Here is a 27667-nt window from a genome sequence, read left to right on the forward strand (position 1 = left end):
TAGTAAATCAAAGATAACAATTACTTATTAAGAGATATTTATAACTAAATTTAAAATTTATTGTAGTAAAATATTTTAGTATTTCCTCCTTAAAAGTAAAAAGACCCCTAATCAAATGTACTCTTTTTCATTAAAAAAAATTCAATGAAAAGAGCCTATTTCATTTGAAATATTTTCATTGAACTTAATAAGTTAATAAAAATTTAAATAATAAATTAAATTTATAAAGCTAATAGGTATAAAATAACTACATTTAATTTAATTATTTATCATAAAAAATTTAGTTAGAATAACAAAATAAAATTAAATTAATGATTAAGAATTTACTAAATAAATAGATCTAACTAAATTTTTATATTTTTTTTTCATGATTATTAAATTTTAATATTTATTGATAAACAATCCCGTTATTTTTCAATTTAAAAATTTTTTTTAAATTCTAAATAATATATTTTATAATAATAAGACATATACTAAGTTAGATTAATAGATATCTATATTTATTGTATATAAATATTTAATTAATTTATATATGCCTATTAATTTTGTTAAAAACCCCCTTTAAATTAGAAGATGCAGAATTATGTATTACATTTATAGGCACATACTTTGATTTAACGTTAGACATTTGTATAAATTAACAATAAAAATTAAATTTTTTATATTCATCTATATATTTATCTATGAGTTGTACTTTTACCTCTCGGATATGTCTATATTGGAATTTTTATATTAATTATTTAGTTAAATAAAATTCTATAATAATTAATTTACTATTGTATATTTAATTATTATAACTAAATAAGTAAGTTTAATTAAATTTATCCCCCTTTTTAATAAATCTACTACTAAAAAAAAAAAAAAATTGAATGAAAACAGCCTATTTCATTTCAAATAAGTTATTTTCCTTTAATGAATTGCCTGATAAAAAGGGTTACCTTGATAGGGTAAATTATGTAATAACTTTACATTCATTATATTTAATAGAATTAAACTATTTCTAAAAGTATCAAAAACTTTTGTGCATCATACACCAAAATATAACAAAACAATATAAAAATTAATTAATAATAAAAATAAATTTATCTTTAAATCTTAAAATTTAGTTAGATCTATTTAGATCTATTAAAAAGATAAGCTAATTAAGCTACTGGGTTCATACCCCATTTATAAAGGTTTTAATCCTTTTCTTTTTAATTTTCAATAATTCTGCCAAATTCATATTTTTTTTTTATTTTAATAGTAGGAACATTAATTACAGTATCATCTAATTCTTGATTAAGTGCTTGAATAGGTTTAGAAATTAATTTATTATCTTTTATCCCCCTAATAAGAGATAACAATTTAATATCAGCAGAAGCCTCCCTTAAGTATTTTTTAACTCAAGCAATAGCATCCGCTGTTCTATTATTTGCTATTATTATGATATACCTTAATAATTTCCCTATATTTCAATAAAATTCAATATATAATGATATAATCATTTATTCCTCTCTTTTACTAAAAAGCGGGGCCGCCCCTTTCCCTAATGTTATAGAAGGACTATCATGAATAAATGCTTTAGTATTATTAACATGACAAAAAATTGCACCAATTATACTAATTTCATATATTACAATTCAACAAAACACTTTTATTTTTTCAGTAATTATTCTTTCAACAATTATTGGATCAATAGGAGGATTAAATCAAACATCCTTACGTAAACTAATAGCATTTTCATCAATTAATCATCTAGGATGAATACTAGCTGCAATACAAGTTAGTGAATCAATATGAATAGTTTATTTTTGTTTTTATAAATTTTTATCATTTAGTTTAAAATTTGTCTTTAATAATTTTAAAATATATCATATTAATCAATTATTTAATTCATTTTTTAATTCAAAAATTTTAAAATTTATATTATTTCTAAATTTATTATCCTTAGGTGGACTTCCACCATTGATTGGATTTTTACCAAAATGGTTAGTTATTCAATTATTAGTTTTAAATAATCAATATACTCTTATAACAATTATAACCGTAATAACTTTAATTACACTATTTTTTTATTTACGTTTATGTTTCGCTGCTTTTATACTAAACTATAAGGAAAATAACTGAACAAATTATATGCAAGTTAATAAAATTTCATTTAAATGCATAATAATTTTATCTTTTATTTTCACGTTTAGATTAATTTTAGTATCTATTATCTTGTTACCTTATAGCCAGTCTAAATCTTAAAATTTAGTTAGATCTATTTATTTAGTAAATTCTTAATCATTAATTTAGTTTTATTTTGTTAAATCAAAATTGTTATTTTTATTATAGAATTAAAGGCTTTAAGTTAAATAAACTAATAACCTTTAAAGCTATACATATAAGTTAAATCTTTTAAGACTTAGTAATACTATATTTATACTCCTTTAGTATTGTCATTATTGACTATAAAGCTCTAGATTTATAAATTTAGTTAGATCTATTTATTTGAAAAAAATTAATCTTATAAATAAATTTTTTGATTAAAAAGAATTTATTCTTATAAATAGATTTACAATCTATCGCCTAATCTTCAGCCATTTAATGCTTTAATAATAAAGAATATTTTAATTGTCTTAATCGTGACAATAATTATCAAAGAAAAGATATTGGGGTAGTAAATTTTATTACAACAGTAATTAATATGCGATCCACTGGTATAACATTTGATAGAATTCCATTATTTGTATGAGCTGTGGTATTAACAGCACTATTGTTACTTTTATCTTTACCAGTACTAGCTGGTGCAATTACAATATTATTAACAGATCGAAACTTAAATACATCATTTTTTGACCCTGCTGGAGCAGGAGATCCAATTTTATATCAAGATTTATATTGATTTTTTGGTCATCCAGAAGTTTATATTCTAATTTTACCTGGATTTGGAATAATTTCTCATATTATTAGTCAAGAATCAGGTAAAAAGGAAACATTTGGTTCTTTAGGAATAAATTACGCAATAATAGCAATTGGATTATTGGGATTTTTCGTATGAGCTCATCACATATTTACTGTTGGAATAGACGTAGATACACGAGCATATTTTACATCAGCTACTGGGTGGGCCATGTAAAATTTGCTTTTTGAATCGCCTATAAAAAAAAAAACAAATCAATATTGTTTCAACCTTTTTTCTTATTTTGAAGATTGAACATTGTCATTTATGAATGAAAAATAATATCGTTCAAATGACTGCCACGACTGGCTTTACAGTAGGCCATTCGATCAACCCAATTTTTAAGCACATTTTCGATTGTTTGGGCTCCAATTTCATGAATGGCAACTTCGATTTCGTGTTTTAAAGCATCAATCGTCTCTGGATGGTTCGCAGAGCATTTTTCCTTAACGGCTCCCCACAAAAAATAGTCCAACGGGCTTAAAGCACAGCTCCGAGGCGGTCAATTGATATCGGAATTTCGGCTGATTTTTGGGGTTTCAAAAACGGTAGCCAAAAGTTCGAGTGTAACTTTGGCAGTGTCACAAGTTGCACCGTCCTGTTGAAACCTAATGTCGTCCATGTCATCCTCTTTAATTTTTGGAAACAATGTCACGGTAACGCTCGCCATTTACTGTAACCGCGGCTCCCCGCCAGACCAAAAACCGCACCAAACAGTGACTCATTGTGGATGCATTTGCTTCTCTACAGTAACGTGTGGATTTTCTGAGCCCCAAATCCGACAATTTTGCTTATTGACGTAGCCACCGATGTGAAAATCAGAAAAGAAGAAGAAGGCTCACCACTTTGGAAATAGGTTTTCAATACTTCCCAATTTTGTTCAAGCGTATAGCGTCCCATTTTGTAAATGTCAAACCTTTAAGTAAATTATGAACACATTTGACATGTCATTTGTGTTACCATTTTCAAAAAGATAGGTGGTTCAAAAAGCATACGCTATATGGCCCACCCTGTATAATTATTGCAGTACCAACGGGAACTAAAATTTTTAGTTGATTAGCTACACTCCATGGAACTCAACTAAATTATTCACCAGCAATACTATGAGCTCTAGGATTTGTTTTTTTATTCACAGTAGGAGGATTAGCCGGGGCAATACTTGTTAATTCATCTGTAAATATTATTTTACATGATACTTATTATGTAATGGCACACTTCCATTATGGTATTATCTATAGGAGCAGTATTCGCAATTATAACTGGATGTATTCACTGATACCCTTTACTTACTGGTTTAAATATAAATCCTAGATAATTGAAGAGTCAATTTATTATTATATTTATTGGGGTAAATCTATCATTCTTCCCCCAACACTTCTTAGGTCTAGCAGGTATACCTCGACGATATTCAGATTATCCAGATGCATATATAAGGTCCGCCATATAACTTTACGGAACTAAAAATGCTATAAAAAAGAAACTACTCAATATTTTTCCAAACTGTTTTTTTTATTTTGAAGCACAATCCTTCCGGTTAATGATGAAACACAATTTCATTCATATGGCTGTCTCGGCTACCATACCAAGGTTTTTACGCAAAATTCGTCTGAATGATGTCTCCGAAATGTCCAATTGTTGAGAACGACGGTGAACTGATGTTCCTGGTGATTCACGAACTCTCTCGGCCACAGCAGCAATATTTTCGGGTGTACGCACGGTTTTTGGTCGGTCACGCGTTGGTTTGTCAATAAGCAACCCAGTTTCTCTTACTTTTTTCGCAAAGTAACGCACATACGCTTCATTCGGTGCTTTTCTTCTTCCCATTGCCGTACGTAATTTTCGTACACATTCTGCAACATTACCATGATTTTCAAAGTAATGTCGCAATATTTCCCAGCGTTCTTTGAGCGTATACACAACCATTTTCGTTCAGCGGAAGAATGAAACTAATTTTCTGTAAAATCAGATGACAGCTAAGTGTTACCATTCTTCAAATAATACCTAGTTCAAATCCGTAACGATAGATGGCGGGCCCTGTACAACATGAAATACATATTATCTTAACTATTGGATCTTATATTTCATTATTAGGACTTTTATTCTTCTTATTTATTATTTGAGAAAGTATAATTTCCCAACGACAAGTTATCTACCCTATACAACTAAGTTCATCAATTGAATGACTTCAAAATACCCCTCCCGCTGAACATAGTTATTCTGAATTACCACTTTTAACTAATTCTTAATATGGCAGATTAGTGCAATGGACTTAAGCTCCACATACATATAAAGTATTTCACTTTTATTAGATTTATAAATACAGGGTGGCTGATGAAAGCCGCTACCAAAAAAAAATTGAATAACTTTTTTTCTTTTTAAGTTATCTGTTCCATTTTTGTTTTAATTTGCAGATTGATCTTTAAAATTTATTAAAATGGATAACTGGGACACGCAAGCAAGAATTTAGATAGTCCGCCGCTATCACGCACTGGAGTCCGTAGTTTTGGTACAGAGAGAGTACAGGCGGATGTTTGGCGGCGATCCCCCGAGCAGATGGACCATAATGAGACTGGTGAATAATTTTGCTGAGCAAGGAACAGTCGTAAGAAGGCCTTATCATCGAAACCCACCAGTTCGGACGGAGGAAACGATCGCTGGTGTAGCTGCAGCTATACAAAGCAATCCAAGGGTTTCAACAAGAAGCTTATCTGCTCAACTTGGTGTCAGCCGACAGTCTTTGCAAACAATAATGCACAAAGATTTAGACTTATTTCCCTACAAAATTCAAATGGTTAACAAACTGAATGCAGCAGACTTGCCGATTCGCTTGGAATTTTGCCAGAAGATCCTGCAAATGGTGGAAGAAGACCAAAACATGTTAAACTGCCTTTTCATGTCTGATGAGGCCCATTTCGATTTAAACGGCAATGTGAACAAACAAAATTGTCGAATATGGAGTACTTCTAACCCACAGATACTCCACGAGACGGAATTGCATCCTCTTCGCGTGACAGTGTGGTGTGCGGTTTCTTCACGCTGTATTGTCGGGCCTTATTTTTTTGAAGAAAATGGTCACACCGTTACGGTTACTGGAGACCGTTATTTGAAAATGCTGGAAGAATTTTTCTATCCAGAACTACGCCGAAAGAGAATTCCTTTCAACTCTGTGTGGTTTCAACAAGATGGGGCAACGTCTCACATAGCCCAGACTGTTATGACAGAGTTGCGACGAAAATTTCCCAATAAACTGATTTCAAGAAACTCCGAATTTCGTTGGCCCCCCAGGTCGCCTGACCTTACTGCACCTGATTTTTTCTTGTGGGGTTTATGTAAACAAGAAGTTTATAAAACAAAGCCAACAAATTTGGATGAACTAAAACAATCCATTCGGGCAACAATTGCGGCTATTCCTGTCGCAACTCTCAAAGCAGCAATGAACAACTTTTTACTAAGATGCCGCACTTGTGTCAACGAGCATGGGGGGCATTTAAATTCAATTATTTTTAAAACTAGTTAAGCTACATTTAATAAAATTTAATGACCTCCAACTTAAAAAAAAAACAAATGAATTCCATACACTAAAAAAAAAGTTATTTGAGTTTCTTAATGTAGCAAAATTCATCAGCCACCCTGTATAAAGTACTTAATCATTAATTTATATAATGACAACATGAACAGCCCTTGGCCTTCAAGACAGTGCCTCTCCCTTAATAGAACAATTATCATTTTTTCACGATGATACTTTTATAATTTTAGTAATAATCACAACTTACTAACCTACTAATCTAATATTTATATTATTTTTTAATTCATACACAAATCAAAATCTACTAATATACATGCACAAACTATTGAAGTAATTTGAACAATTCTACCAGCTATTACTCTATTATTTATTGCTTTTCCTTCTTTACGACTTTTGTATTTAATTGACGAAATTAATGAACCTTCAGTAACTCTAAAAGCTATTGGACACCAATGATACTAAAGTTATGAATATTCAGATTTTATAAATATAGAATTTGATTCATATATATATATTCATATGGATACATTCCAACAAATGAATTAACAACGGATAGATTCCGATTATTAGATGTTGATAATCGTGTTATTTTACCGATAAATTCACAAATTCGTATTTTAGTAACAGCTGCAGATGTAATCCATTCATGAACAGTACCCGCTCTTGGAGTAAAGGTAGACGGAACTCCTGGACGATTAAATCAAATTAATTTTTTAATAAATCGACCAGGATTATTCTATGGTCAATGTTCTGAAATTTGTGGTGCTAATCATAGTTTTATACCTATTGTTATTGAAAGTATTCCTGTTAACCATTTTATTAAATGAATTACAAATAGAGTAAATTCATCATTAGATGACTGAAAGCAAGTATTGGTCTCTTAAACCGCTCAATAGTAAATTAGCACTTACTTCTAATGATTTATAATAATAAAAAATTAGTTAAATTTATAACATTACTTCGTCAAACTAAAATCATTAAACTTATTAATAATTTTTAATTCCACAAATAGCTCCAATTGGTTGATTAATTTTATTTATTATTTTTTTCATCACTTTTATACTTATTAGAATAATAAATTACTACTCTGTAATTCCTCAATCCCCTAAATCTGATTCAACTAAAAAATCTTCCACTCAACCTCTTAATTGAAAATGATAACAAATTTATTTTCAGTTTTTGACCCTACCTCAAGTATTTTTAATTTATCCCTTAATTGAATAAGAACCCTTTTAGGATTAATAGTGATCCCTTCAACATATTTATTAATACCTTCACGATACCACATCTTTTGAAATTCAATTTTATTAACCTTACACAAAGAATTTAAAACTTTATTAGGATCTACAGGACATTCAAGATCAACTTTTACCTTCGATCCTTTATTTTGACTAGTCTTATTTAATAATTTTATAGGATTATTCCCTTATATTTTTACAAGTACAAGTCACTTGACGTTTAGATTTACCTTTATGATTATGTTTTATAATTTATGGTTGAATTAATCATACACAACATATATTTGCACATTTAGTTCCTCAAGGAACACCAGCAATTTTAATACCATTTATAGTGTGTATTGAAACAAATAGAAATTTAATTCGACCAGGAACTCTAGCAATACAATTAGCAGCCAATATAATTGCAGGTCATTTACTATTAACTCTTCTAGGAAATACAGGTCCATCACTTTCATATGCCATTATTTCACTATTAATTATTGCCCAAATTGCTTTATTAGTTCTTGAATCAGCAGTAGCAATTATTCAGTCCTATGTATTTGCAGTACTAAGTACTTTATACTCTAGAGAAGTAAATTAATTTAATTAATGTCAACACATGCTAATCATCCATTTCATTTAGTAGATTATAGTCCATGACCTATAACAGGAGCTATTGGAGCAATAACATCAGTTTCAGGTTTACTTAAATAATTTCATAAATATGATATTTCATTATTCTTATTAGGTAATATTATTACTATTTTAACTGTCTACCAATGATGACGAGATGTTTCTCGTGAAAGAACTTTCCAAGGATTACACACCCTACCTGTAACATTAGGTCTACGATGAGGAATAGTTTTATTTATTTTATCAGAAGTTTTATTTTTCGTATCATTCTTTTGAGCTTTTTTCACAGAAGATTATCTCCAACCATTGAATTAGGAGCTTCCTGACCACCAGCAGGAATCAAACCTTTCAATCCATTTCAAATTCCTTTATTAAATACAGCTATCTTATTAGCCTTAGGAGTAACTGTAACATGAGCTCATCATAGCTTAATGGAGGTAATCATTCTCAAGCTACACAAGGGTTATTCTTCACAGTATTACTAGGAGTATATTTTACTATTTTACAAGCATATGAATACATTGAAGCCCCATTTACAATCGCTGACTCAGTTTACGGTTCTACATTTTTTATAGCTACAGGATTTCATGGAATCCATGTATTAATTGGAACAACTTTTTTATTAATCTGTTTAATCCGACATTTAAATAATCACTTTTCAAAGACGCATCATTTCGGTTTTGAAGCAGTCGCTTGATATTGACATTTCGTTGATATTGTTTGATTATTTCTATACATTTCAGTTTATTGATGAGGAGGATAATAGTATATAATTCATATTTACAATATCTATATAATATATAAAGTATATTTGACTTCCTAAGTCTACTAACAAAGTAGTATAGATCATTTTCTCAATAACTATTATAGCTCTAACCTTAATAACAATTACAAGCATTGTAATAATTTTAGCTTCTATTTTATCATAAAAAAGTATAGCAGATCGAGAAAAATCCTCCCCATTTGAATGCGGATTTGATCCAAAATCATCATCACGTCTTCCGTTCTCCATACGATTTTTCCTAATTACAATTATTTTTTTAATTTTTGATGTAGAAATTGCATTAATCTTACCAATAATTTTAATTATTATTGTAACTTATCAAACATCATAATATGAACAATTACATCAATTATTTTCGTTATAATCTTAATTATTGGTTTATACCACGATGAAACCAAGGTATATTAAATTGATCTAACTAACGATAAATAATGTAAATAGGATTGTAGTTAATTATAACATTAAATTTGCATTCAAAAAGTATTGAATTTTCAATCTATCTTAAATCTATTTATTTAGTAAATTCTTAATCATTAATTTAATAAATACAAACGAATATGAAGCGATTTATTGCAATTAGTTTCGACCTAATTTTAGGTAACTTACTACCATTATTCTTAAGATTTAGTTAGATCTATTTATTTAGTAAATTCTTAATCATTAATTTAATTGAAGCCAAAGAGAGGCATATCACTGTTAATGATAGAACTGAAATTTAATTTCCAATCAAGGAAGTAAGATGTTCAAGAAAAAGCTGCTAACTTGTATCTTTTAATGGTTAAATTCCATTTATACTTCTATTTATATAGTTTAACAAAAACATTACATTTTCATTGTAAAATAAAAAATATTTTTTTTATAAATTACTAAATTTTATTATTTTATTTAATTAATCAATATAACTAAATCAATTTTATGTAAAATAAATTAATATTTATTGAAATAAATTAAAAAATAATAAAAATCATATTAAAAAAATGATAAAAATCATACTACAAAATCAATGAAAACAGCCTATTTCATTTCAAATAAGTTATTATATATTTGTAGATTAATGTATAGTATAATAAATATATAATTTTACATAATAATATATAATTTTACTAAATAAATAAATATAATGAAAAAAAAATTTAGTTAGATCTATTTATTTAATATAGTAAATTGTTAATCTACTAAAACTTATTCACTATATTCAAAAACACCGCGTTACACACATTCTGTCCAATATACTTTTTCGGAAAGTGGATAAAAAAAAAAAATAAACGTGTATCGGCGATTTTCATGTACACGTCACAATTTGTTTTTTTTTTTGTATCTTATTTAACTTTAAACGAGCAATTCTTGTATGCATATCTGTATAGCCACACGATCTCAAGATTAGCTTAACGGATTTGAATGAAATTGGGCACACAGATAGTGTATCACATTTCTAGACATTTGCCGAAATCATTTCTGCAACAATATTTTTATAGTTGTCAGCTCGTTTGTTGCCAAGAAACTGCTCAATAACGGCAACTGTGTCTTTCCATGCACGTTGTTCGATAGCATTAAATTTTGATGAAAATTCATAACTTGCAACTATTTTTTTTATCTGCGGACCACTGAAAACACCTTAAATTATACACATCATTAAAAAAATAAAGTTACTAAAAGCCTTCGTAAGAAAAATACCTGCATGAATCTTTGCGCCGCTCAGTTTCGGAAATATATTGCGCAAACTTGCAATCGCCTCGACCTCACGATCCAGTTTTTTAACAAAATTTGATACGACACCGAGCTTAATGTGTAGTGATGGCAAAATGATTTGAGATGGCTGCACTAATGGTAGATTTTCTATACTTTCTACGCCTACTTTGTAGCATGTTCGTGGCTTCCACTTAAATTCAGTGTATTGCTGATCTCTTTTGCGACCTTCCCATGTACACAAAAAGCACTGGTTGGTTGGAAGTCCACGCTTAACACCCATGAGTAATCCGACCACTTTTAGATCGCAGCATATTTTCCAACTATACTCTTGGTAGTTTATCAGCTGTAATATTAATTCCATGCCTTCGTATGTTTCTTTGAGGTTGGTGGCATATGCGATCGGGACAGCTGGATGTTTGTTACCGATATGAAGCACCACTACTTTAAGGCTGTTGACCGATGCATCGATGAAAAGTCGCCACTCCTCTGAAATATGAGGGTAACCAATCTTTTCAAACATCGAATCAATATCACAACAATAAGCCAGGTTTGATTTAAAAAATTCGTCATATGGAATACTGCTACGTCGATCACGAGCGGCTGTTATTTTAAAATCAGCCGCCACTATATTCCACTGCTTAAAGCGTGATGCAAACAGTTCGCCTGATCTCTTTGACAAATTTTCTTCTCGTACAAGGTCATTGAAGTCGGCTTGCGTCACTAAATGCGGCACTGCAGTCCCAAGTTCACTGGGTGTTGGTACAAATTCCGATACTTCTGTTTCCCCGCATCTCGTATTCGATGCAAGAAATGTTGATAGCATTGTTGGTGCTACTGTTGGTTCTCCATCCCTTAATTCGGGAACATCATCAAAAATCTCCATTGAAGCCACTATACGTTCTTCTGGTGAGTACAGAACCACTGGAATAACCGATTCTACATTAGCGTAGCGAATTTTGTTGCGGCGAAAGTATTGGTACCCTTTAGTTTGAGTAAAAGTTACGCAAAAGTAGCACAGTTCACTGCAGTGCTCCGTACGTGGTAACCAAATTGTTGGTACACAGTACTTTATTGTTGACCTTCCATCAGTAAACTTGCATAAATTTCTATAGCAATAGTCGCACACGACTTCCGGAATATACCACAAGTAAGGAACATAAGCAGTCTTGAATATTTTCTGAAACGAATTAACCACTGTTTTCGTAATATTTTTAAAATTTTTACTTGGTGCGAATAAGCCACAAACATAACGAAAGTTATTTCGAGTCGGGCACTGCATTTTTCGTAAGATGAAATATACAGAAAGACGTTTTCGCGCAACAGAACTTAAAACAATTGTCAAAGTATACGTCTCCTAGTAGCGCAACTGTCAGATGATCGGAACTTCCGGAACTGGAACAAACACACAAACGGCACAGAGTGTGTTATATGAAACAATAAATTAAAGGTTAATAAATTGTTTAAAAATTTGGAAAAAAAAATTCAAGAAAATCTGAGAATTGATGAAATTTTTGTTTTTTAATTTTACATAATAAAAACATTTCCACGAGTCTGCCTGCAGAAATTCAGCGCGATTGGATCACGGAAAAGGGGTTAAAAATTGATCCAAATTTTTTCACACAGGCGGACTACGAGCTCTATATTAAAAAAAAATTCTGACGTGTATATGAAAACCGCTGATACACGTGTATTTTTATTTTTTCTCCCTTTTCCGAAAAAGTATATTTGGTTCATAGGACAGAAAAAAGGTTCGTTTTTGTAACGCAGTGAAATTAAACCATTACCCTAACATCTTCAGTGTTATACTCTATAATTTGAGCTACTTAAATAAAATAAGAAAAAAAATCTAAAAAGGAAAGTAATTCATAAAACAAACAATAAAAGATAAATTTTTGAATTATTATTATGTAAAAAATAACCTAATTGAGAATATTCAACCAACTAATTATACAAATTCCGTCCTCCCATAAATTCAGATCACCCCTGATCAAAAGATTTGTAAACAATTCTACGTAAAACTAAAGGAGGGTTAATTACACCATAAGTAGAAATATAAGGTATAAATCATATTGAACCAGAAAAATAACTCACTAAATAATTATTTAAAGACTTATTAAAATAAAATAATAATCCACCACTAATACAAACAAACAAAGTCAATAATTTCAAATAAATTGGTAAACAAATTATATAAGGAGTCGGAAAAATCAATCATCTAAGTATACTACCACCAATAATTCTCATAATCAAAAGCCCTCTTATACCACGCAATATAACTCATCCTTCATCTCTTAATATATTTAAAGAACCACAATTCAATTCACCAGTTATAGAATAATAAACCAAACGGAAAGAATAACATAACATAACTGTTAATCCACATAACTGTTAATCCAGTAGAAAAAAAATAAAGAAAAAAAGAAAATATATTATTGTATAACTTAAAGACACAATTTCAAAAATTAAATCCCTAGAATAAAATCCAGCTAAAAAAGGTATCCCACATAAAGCTAAATTAGCAGCATTAAAACAACCAGAAGTTAAAGGTATATACATAAATTCGTAACCCCCCTATCAACCGAATATCTTGAGAATTATTTATATTATGAATAATAGCTCCAGCACACATAAATAATAATGCCTTAAATAAAGCATGACTCAATAAATGAAAAAAAAGCCAATTTATAAAATCCTATTGATAAAATTCTTATTATTAAACCCAACTGACTCAAAGTAGATAAAGCAATAATTTTTTTTAAATCAAATTCAAAATTAGCTCCTAATCCAGCTATAAATATAGTCAACCCAGATAATAAAAGTAAAACTTGACCTATTCAAGAATAACATAATAAAATATTAAACCGAATTAACAAATAAATTCCAGCAGTAACAACAGTAGAAGAATGAACTAAAGCAGAAACAGTAGTAGGAGCTGCTATTGCAGCAGGTAACCAAGATGAAAAAGGAATTTGTGCTCTTTTAGTTATAGCAAGTAATATAATTAATCCACCAATAATTTCTATTTCAATTCTATTTTTTATTGTCTCCAAGTAAAAAAAAAAATTTCAACTTCCATAATTTAACATTCAAGCAATAGCTAATAAAAAAGCAACATCAACAATTCGATTTGATAAAGCAGTCAATATAACAGCATTATAAGATTTTACATTTTGAAAATAAATTACTAAACAATAAGAAACTAATCCTAACCCATCTCATCCTAATAAAATTCTAATTAAATTAGGACTAATAATTAATAATATTATGGATAAAACGAATATAAGAACTAATGTAATAAAACGATTAATATTTAAATCTCCCCCCATATATTCCTTTCTATAATAAATAACTAAAGAAGAAATTAATAAAACAAAAGATATAAATAATAAACTTATTCAATCAAATAAAAAAGTTATAACAATTCTACATGAATTAAATCTAACTACTTCTCATTCAATAAATAAACAAAAATCCTTAATTAATATTATATAATAATAATATTATATATAAAAAAAAATTAATTCTAAATAAAAATGAAATCAGAAATCTAATTCTACAAATAGATAAATACTTTCTCACGATTTAAAATGATTAAAAATCATATCATTGACACCACAAATCAATATTTTAAATAAACTATTTAAATGAAATTAAAGTCAAATTATACAAATATCACTCTTCAAAATTAATAAATTTAAAGGAAATCAATGAAATCAAGGAAAAATAATAAATAATATTCTCGAATTTTACCTCCTCTAAATGAATAAACTCCAGAAAATAATTTACCATGCTGACTAAAAGCATATAAATATAATATAAAGTATAAGCAGCTCTAAAAAAAGATAATAAAGATAAATAAATTATTGTTAATCAAGATCAACTAACAATTCTATTTAATAAACAAATTTCACCTAATAAATTTAAAGAAGGAGGTGCAGCTATATTACAAGCTCTTAATAAAAATCATCATAATGTTATTGAAGGTATAAAATTTAATAAAACCTTATTAATTAATAAACTTCGACTCCCCTAACCGTTCATATGTAATATTAACTAAACAAAAAAGTTCAGAAGAACAAAGCCCATGAGCAATTATTAATGTATAAGAACCACAAAATCCCAAATATCTTAAAGTCATAAGACCCCCTAAAACAATTCCTTTATGAGCCACAGAAGAATAAGCAATTAAAGCCTTTAAATTAGTTTGACGCAAACAAACTAAACTAATTAATACAACCCCAATTAATCTAATTCAAATGTAATTATATATAATACCACTTACTTGTAAAAAAGAAAAAAACTCGTAACAATTCGTAACCACCTAATTTTAACATAACCCCAGCTAAAATTATCGAACCAGAAACAGGTGCTTATACATGAGCCTTTGGTAATCATAAATGAACCAAAAATATAGGTATTTTAACTAAAAAAGCTAAAATTAAAGACAAATATAGTAAATCATAACAATTAACATAATTTATCAAAAGATAATAATTCAATGTTATTAAAGTATTATATAAATAAAAAATTCCTACTAATATAGGTAAAGAAACTAATAACGTAACTAATAAAGTATAAAATAAATAAGATAAATACCAGCTTGTAAACGTTCAGGTTGATACTCTCATCCTAAAACCAAAAATAAAGTAGGAATCAATCTTCTTTCAAAAAATAAATAAAACAAAAATAAATTTATTCTACCAAAGTTAAAACTAAGCACAATAATAAAATTAATACATTAATTAAAAAAAAATTCCCATAGTTATTGTACTTATTAATAGATTCACTAAAGGTAATCATAAGAGTACAAATTCAAAAACTTAATAAAGTTAATCCATATGAAATAACATCAAACCCCAAGAAATAAGAAATATTTACAAAATAATTTGTACAATAATTCATTAAAAAAAAAATAAAACTTACCAAAAATAGTAAACTTTGAACCGTTTAAAATGAATTTATAATAAAATAAAAAGGTATAATAAAAATTATTGTAAAAATTAACTTTAACATTGTAACACATTAAATAATTCAAAATATGTATTTCCATGACTTCGAATTACAGATACCAAATTGAAAGACCTAAAGCCCCTTCACAAACACTAAAAGTTAAAAATATTATACTAAAATATCTTCTAAAATCTATTAAATTCAAATAAATAAATAATAGAAAAGATAAACTTAAAACAATATATTCTAATCTCAAAAGCATAGACAATAAATGTTTACGATTAAAAACAAAAACAAATACTATTATTAAAATTAAAAAACAAGGTAATCCCCAATATAATAATATTTAATAGTTTAACAAAAACACTAGTCTTGTAAATCAAAAATAAGAAAAAATCTTTTAAAACTTCAAGAGAAAAGAAATAACTTTATCATTAATCCCCAAAATTATATTAATATTTCAAATAAACTAGCTCCTGATATTATACAATTAACCTTATATTCCACAACATTAATCTCTAGTCTTATTTTCATTCAAATAAATCGTCCATTAGCAATAGGACTAATATTATTAATTCAAACAATACAAATTTGTCTTCTAACTGGATTAATAGCTAAAAGATTCCAATTCTCACATGTGTTATTTTTAATTTTCCTAGGAGGAGTATTAGTATTATTCATCTACGTAACATCCCTAGCATCAAATGAAATATTCTCCCTTTCAATGAAAACAGCCTTCTCATTTATATTAATTTTCATCTTATTAATAGGTACCAGATGACTTTTAGATAAATCATATATTTCATTCTTTATTCAAAATAACGAAATACAAACCATGTTTAATTTACATATATTTACAGAAGAAAATTCTTTAAATCTTCACAAATTATATAGTTATTCAACAAATTTAATTACTATTTTATTAATAAATTACTTATTAATTACATTAATTGCAGTAGTAAAAATTACTAAATTATTCTACGGACCCCTACGATTAATAAATTAAACTAATGAATAAACCTTTACGAACCCAACACCCCTTATTTAAAATTGCAAATAATGCTCTAGTAGATCTTCCAGCCCCAATTAATATTTCAGCTTCATGAAACTTCGGGTCATTATTAGGATTATGCTTAATTATTCAAATTCTAACAGGACTTTTCTTAGCTATACATTACACAGCAGATATTAATTTAGCTTTCAATAGTGTTAATCATATTTGTCGAGATGTAAATTATGGTTGATTATTACGAACCTTACATGCTAATGGTGCATAATTTTTCTTCATTTGTATTTATCTACATATTGGTCGAGGAATTTATTACGGCTCATATTTATTCACACCTACATGATTAGTGGGAGTACTAATTCTATTTTTAGTTATAGCAACAGCATTCATAGGTTACGTTTTAAATCTAGGGCGGGCTATGTAAAATTTGGTTTTTGAATCGGCTATAAAAAATAAACTAATCAATATTTTTTCAAACTTTTTTTTTATTTTGAAGATTGAACATTGTCATTTATGAATAAAAAATAATATCGTTCAAATGACTGCCACGACTGGCTTTACAGTAGGCCATTCGATCAACCCAATTTTTAAGCACATATTCGATTGTTTGGGCTCCAATTTCATGAATGGCAACTTCGATTTCGTGTTTTAAAGCATCAATCGTCTCTGGATGGTTCGCATAACATTTGTCCTTAACGGCTCCCCACAAAAAATAGTCCAACGGGCTGAAATCACAGCTCCGAGGCGGCCAATTGATGAATGAATAACTAAAAGAGCTCAGTGAAAATGTCAGAACTAGGCGACCTGCGCAAAAAGGTGGTCTGCTGGCAGAGCTCAGGCGTAAAAAAGACGGCAATACTGCGAAGTTTCAAGCAACTATAGAAAAGGTCTTAGCAAATATGACAATTGTTGATTTACGTACGCATATGGTTACCGTGCAATGCAGAGATCTCATCACTGACGTGAGCACTGCTGAAGAACTAATAGATGCGCTGACCGAACAAGCAAGAATTAAGAGGCCGGAAATAGGCTCCTTAAAAAGCACACGAGCCACACACACTTGTATGCATACTGCCTACGTTTCCTTACCGGCAGAGGATGCCAAATGAGTCCTGTCACTTGACCATCTTAGAGCTGGTTGGATACGCTGCCGCGTGTCAGAAGTTGTAACCACAAAGTACCGCTTCCGATGCGGGGGATATGGTCATATGGCCTCAACATGTAAAAAGTCGGATCGAGCAAACCAATGCAGGAGATGTGTAACAACGGGACACGAAGCCGCGAGCTGTAAGCAGGAGGAAAAATGTGCCTCTGCGCTGGAAGCAGCAGGAACCGCTAAATGTCTGAGGTACCAAGATGCACCACGTCGAAGAACATGAAAGTATTACAGCTTAACATTAATCATAGTAGAATCGCACAAGATTTGCTGTCAGAGCCATATAAATCAGAAGAGTCGTACAACTGCGGAAATGATAACCAGAAACTGGCAGCAATCTGCGTGCTTGGGAACAGAACAGCGCAATGCAGAATGAGAGTTATGCGTGCAGGCTTCACATGGGTAAAACTGCACATGTACATAGTGAGCTGTTACGCATCACCGAGATGGCCACAAGAACAATTTGCAGGCATGCTATCATTAATGGAAATAGAGCTCCGGGGGAAAACGCCCAATACTGGTCACTGGAGATTTTAATGCTTGGTCGCTGGCATGGGGTAGCCGAAAAACAAATGCGAGAGGTAGGTTATTGGAAGATTTCTTCGCTTCCCTGGATCTGGTGCTATTGAATGAGCACGGAGCTCACACTTTCGAGAACCACAATGGACAGTCAGTGATTAATATCGCTTTCGCAGACCGAGCTACGTCAAATGGAAACGGGAAGACAAATTATACGCGCATAGCGATCATTTCCTTATCACAATAGATATCAGCAAGACCATTAAAAAGCCAAGCTGCCACAGAGTACAAGCGAAAACACGGAAGACCAGGTCTTTTAACATAAAAGTCTTCAACGAAAAATTTGAAGGATTAAAAATTACCGGTGGCATGTCAGATATTATTGCCGACCAGATAGCGCGTCATATGGAAGCAGCTTGTGATGTGTCGATGCCTAGATGCAAAAAACCGCTATATTGGAAGTCGGCTGAAATAGGTGAGCTGCGCGAAACATGCAATAAAGCAAGAAGACGATCTCAAAGAGCGAGGGGAAGACCAGTATTCGAAGAACTACGGGCAGAATTTAGAGTACACCGGCAGAAGTTAAGGAAAGCTATAAAAGCAAGTAAAAAGGGATACTTTAAAAAATTACCGACAACGCGGAGGACAACCCGTGGGGTATTGCCTATAAGACAGTCATGTCCGAAGTAAGAGGTCCCCAAGCTCCTCAACCAACTTGCCCAGAACTGCTTGAAAAGGTGGTCATCTCACTCTTCCCTCCACAGGAGGAAAGCAGCAGAATTTATACGCAAGTGGGAGAAAATTATAAGATTCAGGTGGTTACAGTGCCAGAGGTATTAAGCACATCGGCGCGAATTAATAACAACAAAGCATCTGGGCCCGATGACATTCCGAATGCGGCATTTAAAGCGGTGGTGTACTCAAATCCGGCAGTGTTTGTAAACCTGTATAATTTGTGCCTGACCGAAGGTACATTCCCAATTATTATTACTAAAACCGGGAAAGCAGCCGGATCAGCCATCGTCATATAGACCGCTGTGTATGCTCGATACCGTTGGGAAGGTATTCGGAAGAATATTAAGCGAAAGATTACGGGAGTATCTGGATGCAATAGAGATGGTAGTTGATTTGGCCAAAAAGGCTGTTAATAAATTCAATGTCAATTCTTTCCCCTGTGACAGACTCTATAATGTTGTACGCCTCTCCAATCTGGGCTGGAGGAAGAAAGTACAATTTTAAAGAAGTACTGCAGGTCAGTAGAACAAGTGCGTTTAGGACCGCATGTGCCTATAGAACGGTGTCGGACGATGCAATCTGCGTCATAGATAGAAAAATGCCTATAAACATCCGCGAAAACTTACAGAAGAGGTTGTACAGCTCGCAAGGTATGAAACCGACAGACGAATTCAATATAGCTGGCTGGCAATCAAAGTGGGACCAGTCATCAAAAGGTCGGTGGACACATAGGTTGATCCCACGGATTAGCGAGTTGATCTGTCGGAAACACGGAGACGTTGATTTCTTCCTAACGCAGCTATTAAGTGGACACCGTTGTTTCCAAAAATATCTACATCACCTAGACTTAGACTGGTAGTCCTTATTGTCCAGAATGCTTCGACGAAGAGGAGACGGTCGAACATGTGGCCTTCTATTGTAGCAGGTTCGTTAAGGAACGCGATGACCCAGCAAGAACAATTGGTGTGTTTCTGGCGCCCATTAACCCAGTTCCACAATTGCTTGAGTCGAATGAAAAATGGAGGGCAGTAAAAGCTTTTGCATCTCGAATTATCGTGGAACTTCGCAACATTGATTGGAGGTGAAGGAACGATGCGAGACGAACGCGGCAGCAAAAAAGCAACAAGACGAACAGTAGACAAATATAAGTGACGATTGAGCTTATTGCTCACGACGGCCTCCATCGGACTTGAGGTGCTTTTAGTGGCGTTAAAGTCCCACACTGACTATGGCTTTCGATTGCTTTTACACCTCTGTAAAAAAAAAATGTAAAAAAATATGTACTATAACCATCACATTAACCTCTAAGTTGAGAAGAACGCAAGAACTTTCCATGTCTACAAAAAAATGTTCTCATCAAAACTTCTGCACAAGAAAGTCAAAATAGTAATGTATCAAACTCTGGTAAGACCCTTACGAACCTGGTTTATAAGGTCAAAAAAATTAATTTTTTTTTTCGTTTTAAGCGATTCCTAATATATTTCAGAATATTCACACAAAGTTACAAAGCCTAATTCTCAATATTTCCGTAGATACAAAGCCAAAGGTAGGCGAGCGTTAGGTAGTTACGCTGTGATCGGACAGCTATAGTACAAACTTTATCTTCTTTTCTCGACTTTTCATTTTTATGATTTCTTTGAATTGGCGTACATGAATGAAAAAAAAGTAATGAGCATTTTGAAATGAATCATAGCTTGTTCCCTTCAGTATTAAATTCTCTTCTATTTGAACTAACAAAATAGATAAAAAAAATTTTTCAAGATTTTTATACCAAGTTGAAGTGAATTTTTTTTTTATAGAAAGGCAATTTTTTCTTTAAAACCTCCAAAAAGTTGAAATTTTGGAACTTCTCTCAGTTTTCTTGGTTCATATAGAATAAAAAATCATGATAATTAGAAATCCATTTGAATTTTTTGCTTTAGATAATAATTACGAGCTGTATCTTGTACGCCAGTTGGAAACTCCAGGGTTGCAGCGCTCTACTAATTTCTATGTTAAACATTTTTTTCAACTTATTTTAACCAGTACAAAAATTTTTTATACTTTTTAAATGTTCATTAAAAGATATTTAGAAAAAACTTTGCAGTGCGAAATACATTTTTTCCATAAAAAAAATCGCAAAGAGATGCAATTTTTAGACCTCATAAACCAGACTCCCCCCTTAAAAAACAAATGGTTAACAAATAAAACGTAACACTAGCTCACACCACATTTTTGCTGATTTACTATCTTCTCTTAATACTTTAGCCTTTTATTATAAACAGCCATCTATGCATCGCCGTTGTTCCCTTTTCCCTGCATCAAAAATATAAAATATTCTAATACATTTTAAGTTAAAGAAATTTAATTTCATTGTTTAAGGAAAAATTACTCAACATCAAATAATATAGCTACAAGTATGTTACTTGAGAGCTCGTCTAGAGACATTGTATGACACATCATTACATACTATTGTACTTAATATTGTATTATTGACTGGAAATAAATAAACAATATAAGAGTAAAAAATGAACGTATTGACACCTGCCACATCACTCCCTTTGTTGACATGCGTGGCGTGTTCAAAAAATAAGGTGAATTTTCATTTTTGTCGAAAAATATTTATTTATTCATCGATTTCTGTTTTATCTCCTTCAAAGTAGTCCCCCTCCAATATAATACACTTGCAAAGTCGCAGTAGGCCAAATCTGGTGAATACGGTGGTTGAGGCATGATAACGGTGTTGTTTTTGGCCAAATAATCTCTCACAAATAAGGATAATGAGCAGGTGCATTATCAAAATGCAAAAGCCATGTTTTTTTCCACAAATGTATGACATGAGCCAACCGATATGCCGACATCCCCACCAACTTCTCTGATTGTGATTTAACGAATTTCCATACGAATTTTTTTCACGTTCTCAACATTTTCATCAGTTGTTGATGTGATGGGGGCATCCAGAGCGAGAGCCATCATTCACATCATCTCGGCCTTCTGTGAAAGCTTGTATCACTTAAAAACAGTTTTTGATTCAGAGTACTCTCACCGTATGCCACTGTCAACATTTCAAGTGTTGAGTACTTCATTTCCATTTTTATCACAAAATTTTATGCAACTTCTTTGATCCATTTTGTTCGACAGCAGAAAATCGCCGAACACGCAAAATAGTTGCCTTATTTACGCCTCTCACAAACAAACTAAACATACTTTATTGCTAAAACCGTGAACATATCTTCGAGACGAGCGTACTAACATAAAGAAATAATAATCGAAAGTCGAATGTACGTAGCCCGCGAAAGTTGAAAATTCGTCTCGTATAAGACTGGGCATATTGATGCTGTGGTCGGATGAAAAGAACAGCAAGGGAAAACATTTTGAAAGTTTGTAATTAGTGAGACCGATGTGTTTGCTCATATTCACACAAACAAATCGACACGAAGCAAGTGGTCACTGTAGTGGATTTAGCTTTGCCTGTAAACGTACATACAGATGCACATATGTATATATATACATGTATACATATGTATTAAATATTTCTTGCTACGGCAATATTTTGATTTGCCTGTACTTTTATATAAAACATTTTACAGTTATTTTATTTTAATACTATGTAAAGTAGATAAGTCGATAATTTTACACCTACCATACATCACCATTAGACGCTCTATACTGCAATTAGGAGTTAGAGGATCTTATGGCATAGACTTACAATTTTCAAGATTTCTCGTTCTCTTTCCTGAGATAGTTGTACATTCATACTCTAGTTTGCAACACATTCAAAATAACTTTTTTTGTTTGTATATTTCGGTGTAGCTTGAGACATACATATGTAGCAATTTAAACAACCAAGCATTCTAAAATATTTTAATGAAACACAATATATTTCATTCATAGGTACAAGGCAGCCTCGTTCATTCATAAAACTACACTACAGGTACATCTTCCCTCACGCGATTTAAGGTAGGGTCCGCTAAGCGGAAACGATCCTTGGTATTATTGCTGAATAAGTAGCCGGAGTTACGAGAATTCGAAATCGTTAACATAAATTGTGCAATTGACATAGTGTAGAAGGGCTGTGTCATTTATCTCGTATGGCTCTTCACTGCAGGTAGGTAGGTAGGTGAAATGGTTGAAGTACTACTCTGGCACTTCCCAAGTAGCACTAAAACGCCGTTTTGGCATTATGAGACCTCCAACAGGCAGATATCTACAGCCAGCTAGAGCTGTTGATATAGTGGAGAAGATTGATGGGATTTAGGTTGGCGCACTGCCCCAGGACCCCAGTGACCTTAATCGTGTAACTACCAAGCCCGGGCATTTACAGAGAAAGTGCCCAACAGTCTCCTTCTCTGAAAGGTCCCTACAGCTTCTGCAATGGTGATTAAATGGTAACCCTAACTTTTCCGCGTGTGTACCGATCGTCCAATAACCGGTAAACAGGGCTACGAGTTTGGAAATTGAATGGCGTGGAGTTCACAGGACTTTCTGAGTCTTCCGTATATTGTGCTGGGGTTAAACGGTTTTCAAAATTGCGCATGAAGAAATGGAGCTCCATCTTTTCTGCGCTTTCCCCTTTAATATAAATTGTAGTCAAAGTGTTGCCATATTGCGAATCATTGAGTAAAAAACTATTTGTTTCGGGGGAAAAAATTATTAAGTATTTACTTGCAAGTACAGGTACCGAGGAATCACTATCCTGGTGCACAAATGCGTGGTTATAATGAAGCGAAAGGCAGCAAACTGAATTACCTTCAATTTGATCTACTTATATACCACTGGTTTTAATCAAGGATTCTCTTGATATTAGAAATTTGTATTATCTGAAAGAAAGAAAATGTGAATTTTCGGACTCGGCACCCGATTTTACATAGTAACTGGATAGTCTGGTTCTTGAGTTTTTTTTTTGTAAACTAATGCCATTAGAGATTTCAAGGATGTGAGACGATCCGTTTTTCATGGGTCGTTCAGATCTTTGGTTTCATCATTAATGTTGCGGTAATGAAAAGTTGCGGGGAGAATCCTGTATGCGGCTACAAATCTATTGCTGGACCAATAATGCTGCAGGAAGAACCAATAATGTTGCAGGAAAGACCAATAATGTTGCAGGATGAACCAACAATGTTGCAGGAAGAACAAATACTGTTGCAGGAAGAACCAATAATGTTGGAGGAAGAACCAATAATGTTGTAGGAAGAAATTGATGCGGGAAGAATCTTGTATGCGGCTATAAATCCGTTGCGGGGAGAGTCCTGTATCCTTAATGTTGCGGGTTTAAAAATATTGCGGGAAAAGTTCTGTACCCAATCCAATAATGAAATCTGCTGCTTCAGTTTCGAAATTACAAACTTTCTCACAATTTATTTTACAAATATTCCCTATATAATCATATTTATTTTCAAACAAAGCCTACTTATTTTCACAGAAAATTATAACAAATAACAAGAGTTGAAAAACATTAAAGTGTAAGCTCTATGCATTTATGTAGGAGAACAAATGACTTATTTCAATCGAATACTAAGTTGGACTCAACAATCATAATCTGAGATAGGTTGATCATTCAGGGGCATATTTCCTTCAGTTTGTCCTTCATATCTAGTTTATCCTTCATCTTCATATTGGGATGCATTGACATCGATACACTTCTGCTATAGTTTTTACCTTTATATTGTTTTTCTAATGTCATGGAGTCGCTCCACTTTTTCATTTGATGTATACCCAAATTGATATTTCCCATCTCTACAATACAAATCTTACTTTGTAATCGAAAATTAAGGAACACTGCTTAGAATTATTTAATTACTTTAACACTGAGGGAACTGTACTACATTCTTAAAGAGAAAAATATTAAAACCGAAGAATCAAATTGTTATCGTTATACCTATTTCAATAAAGGAGACGAAACAATTTTAAGGCAAGAAAAAATAATTGGTGTTTGTGAATGGCCAATGAACTGAAATCCATAAATGGTAAAAAAAGCTTGAGCTTCAAAGAATGCCTTACTTCTGTGAAAGTTCAGCGTACACAGGAGGGTAGGGCATTTTTACTGTAGCCTTTGTTAGAACATTTCGTTATTTTAGTGAGTTATGTGTTATTTGAAATTACTTTAAAGTTTGGTCAACAATTTTTCATAAAATTCATCATAAAACTCTCACTGAGAGTGGACGTGCCTGACTTGTGCTCTAGATAAAATAACTATTTAAAACAATATTAAAGTGTTAAATTAAACCAAAAGTTACCGTGACTAGGTGCCAGCGATTGGAGAGCCGTCCTGGACATCATATTGGGAGCGGTGATCAGCAAAGAACCAAATAGATAGTTAAACTACAAAAACCAAACCAAAAAAAAAAAAAAAAACAAAACCAAAAAAAAACATTTTCGGCATAAAGAAGGGAGCGGCCGCCAGCTGTTCTTGTTAATCAAAATAAATTACAGGTGTGGTTCGCCATCTACGCGCTATCAAATCTGTAAATATTATCAAACTGCATTATCGACGCCAATTGGAATAGGGCTGCCATATAGATAAAAATGAGTTTACAAAGAACGCCTCCACCAGGCGGTGGAAATACGTCACAAAATCGAGCCACTGTTAATGAACTCACCAAAAAATTAGAAAAAATGGAAGACATGTGTAAAAACCTTTCAAAAGAAATAATCCAGCTAAAAGCTGAAAATTCGAAACTTAAATCCGTCCAATTAAAGGATTTCCAAACGAATGATATAGCACACTTCTCAACTGATGAGGAAGAACTTACTCGCGAAACTGACTGGATTTTGAAGAAGAGACCAGCAAAGAAGAAAAAGGCAGAGTCATTTCCGGAATTTTCTAAAGCAAATGATGAAGACCTCTTGCCGTCTAAACCAACTAAAGGAAACACTCGCTCACCACCTATTATGGTATCTGGAGATTGTAGTTACCAATAGTTATATACATTAACAAAAACTGAGTCGAAAGAAAATTTTACGATACAACTCCTGAATAATGGAGTATATAAAATCAACACTTTTTCAATTGAAGACTATAGAAAATTATCAAAAACTTTTTCCACTAAAAATATTTCCTGGTACAGTTTTGAGGACAAACAAACGCGGCCAATTAAAGTTGTAGTTAAAAAACTACACCATTCGTGTGAAGCCAAAGCAATCATTAAAGATTTAAGAAAACAAGGTCTTAATGCACTAAGTGCTCACAATAAACTAAAATGGAAAACCAAGCAGCCCTTAGATAATATATGTTTCTGTTAACATTCAACTCCATGGAAAATGTAAAAAATATATATGAAATTAAAACTATTTTAAACTCAGTTGTCTCGATCGAACCTGTAAATCATCAAATTTGATACCACAATGCAAACTATGTCAATCCTACGGTCATACACAAAACTATTGTGGTAAACAGCCAAGATGTGTTAAGTGTGCAGGAAAACATAAAAGCATTGACTGCAATAAACCCGAAAAAGAAAAACCAAAATGCTGTAACTGCGGAGAAGCCCATCCAGCCAGTTATAGAGGGTGTGTAGTACCAAAAGAACTACAAAAAATGCGCAGTAAAAAAGTTGGACAGGAAAAAAAAAGAACTTTCAGCTCCCTATACATCGAAATCCAACCAAATTAATGAAGAAAATTCTGAGAAATCAATGGCTTGCAATTATACATTAAAAAAAACAAACCCCACAACAACTTACTTACGCACATGTTCTAAAACACCTCATCATGTTGGTCTCCTTCTCGCGGGGATGAGGCTTAAGTGGTGGTTTGACCCCCATATCATGGGCATCAACCCAACACGAACTAAGAGGGAAGCTCCATATGAGGATTGGCTAGCCATCCACCCGCTTCACGGCAAAATTGGTGGCCATCCAATCACCATATGAAGATCACCGTACCGACGTACCTGTTAATCCTTAACCCTCATCATCCCATCATCTCCTCTCCTAGCCACAGATCCACTGATCTTTACAAAATAGCCATTTCAAAGATCGGCGAAGTATGGCCTGGGTCTAAACTCGAGGTAATTTCAAGGGATGACATCCCCAGTTTACCAAGAGCTAAGGCCTGGTTACCAGCGGAGCCATCAGACCCTCAAAGGATCCTTGAAATGTTTCGGGTATGCAATCCGGAGCTTCCTACATCGTCTTGGAAGGTCACAAAGGTGGACGACCCCAAGGGCAAGCACCGAAGTGCTACTTTCGTAGTCTGCAAGGACTCGGTGGACGCACTGGCGGGATCTGACGGTGTAGTAAGCTATGGGTTTTCGTCCATAACTCTGAGGGCCTATAATAAGGACAAGACGCCTAATTTAAAGGACCCGGTTGGAGCTGAGATAGGCCCCACGGCGGAATCTGGCTCCGGTCGCAACACTGCGATAGCGCTAAGAAAGGCATCTGCTGACGGCAGTATCTCTTCCTTGTTAGGTAGAGTACTTGATACTACTCTCACTGATGAGGAAGAGCTACTGGCGTCAGACTCAGATGATCCTAACATGACGGTGGTGGAGAGGAAGCCCAGTAACCATGATGTTACGGGCTCTTCAAATAAACCTCCACC

General features: G+C 32.2%; 7 pseudogenes; 5 read left to right on the plus strand and 2 right to left on the minus strand.

The window, feature by feature from the left end:
* Positions 1-1239: 1239 nt before the first annotated feature.
* On the plus strand, positions 1240-2106 carry LOC128869628 (NADH-ubiquinone oxidoreductase chain 2-like; annotated as a pseudogene).
* Positions 2107-3943: 1837 nt separating this feature from the next.
* On the plus strand, positions 3944-5169 carry LOC128869956 (cytochrome c oxidase subunit 1-like; annotated as a pseudogene).
* Positions 5170-6585: 1416 nt separating this feature from the next.
* LOC128869957 (cytochrome c oxidase subunit 2-like) lies at positions 6586-7276 on the plus strand (annotated as a pseudogene).
* A 262-nt stretch (positions 7277-7538) lies between these two features.
* LOC128869626 (ATP synthase subunit a-like) lies at positions 7539-8270 on the plus strand (annotated as a pseudogene).
* A 4114-nt stretch (positions 8271-12384) lies between these two features.
* On the minus strand, positions 12385-13341 carry LOC128869627 (NADH-ubiquinone oxidoreductase chain 5-like; annotated as a pseudogene).
* Positions 13342-13349: 8 nt separating this feature from the next.
* Positions 13350-14564, minus strand: LOC128869958 (NADH-ubiquinone oxidoreductase chain 5-like; annotated as a pseudogene).
* A 182-nt stretch (positions 14565-14746) lies between these two features.
* LOC128869960 (NADH-ubiquinone oxidoreductase chain 6-like) lies at positions 14747-16798 on the plus strand (annotated as a pseudogene).
* The last annotated feature ends 10869 nt before the right edge of the window (positions 16799-27667 follow it).

Source organism: Anastrepha ludens, chromosome X, assembly GCF_028408465.1.
Source record: "Anastrepha ludens isolate Willacy chromosome X, idAnaLude1.1, whole genome shotgun sequence".
Taxonomy (NCBI): domain Eukaryota; kingdom Metazoa; phylum Arthropoda; class Insecta; order Diptera; family Tephritidae; genus Anastrepha; species Anastrepha ludens.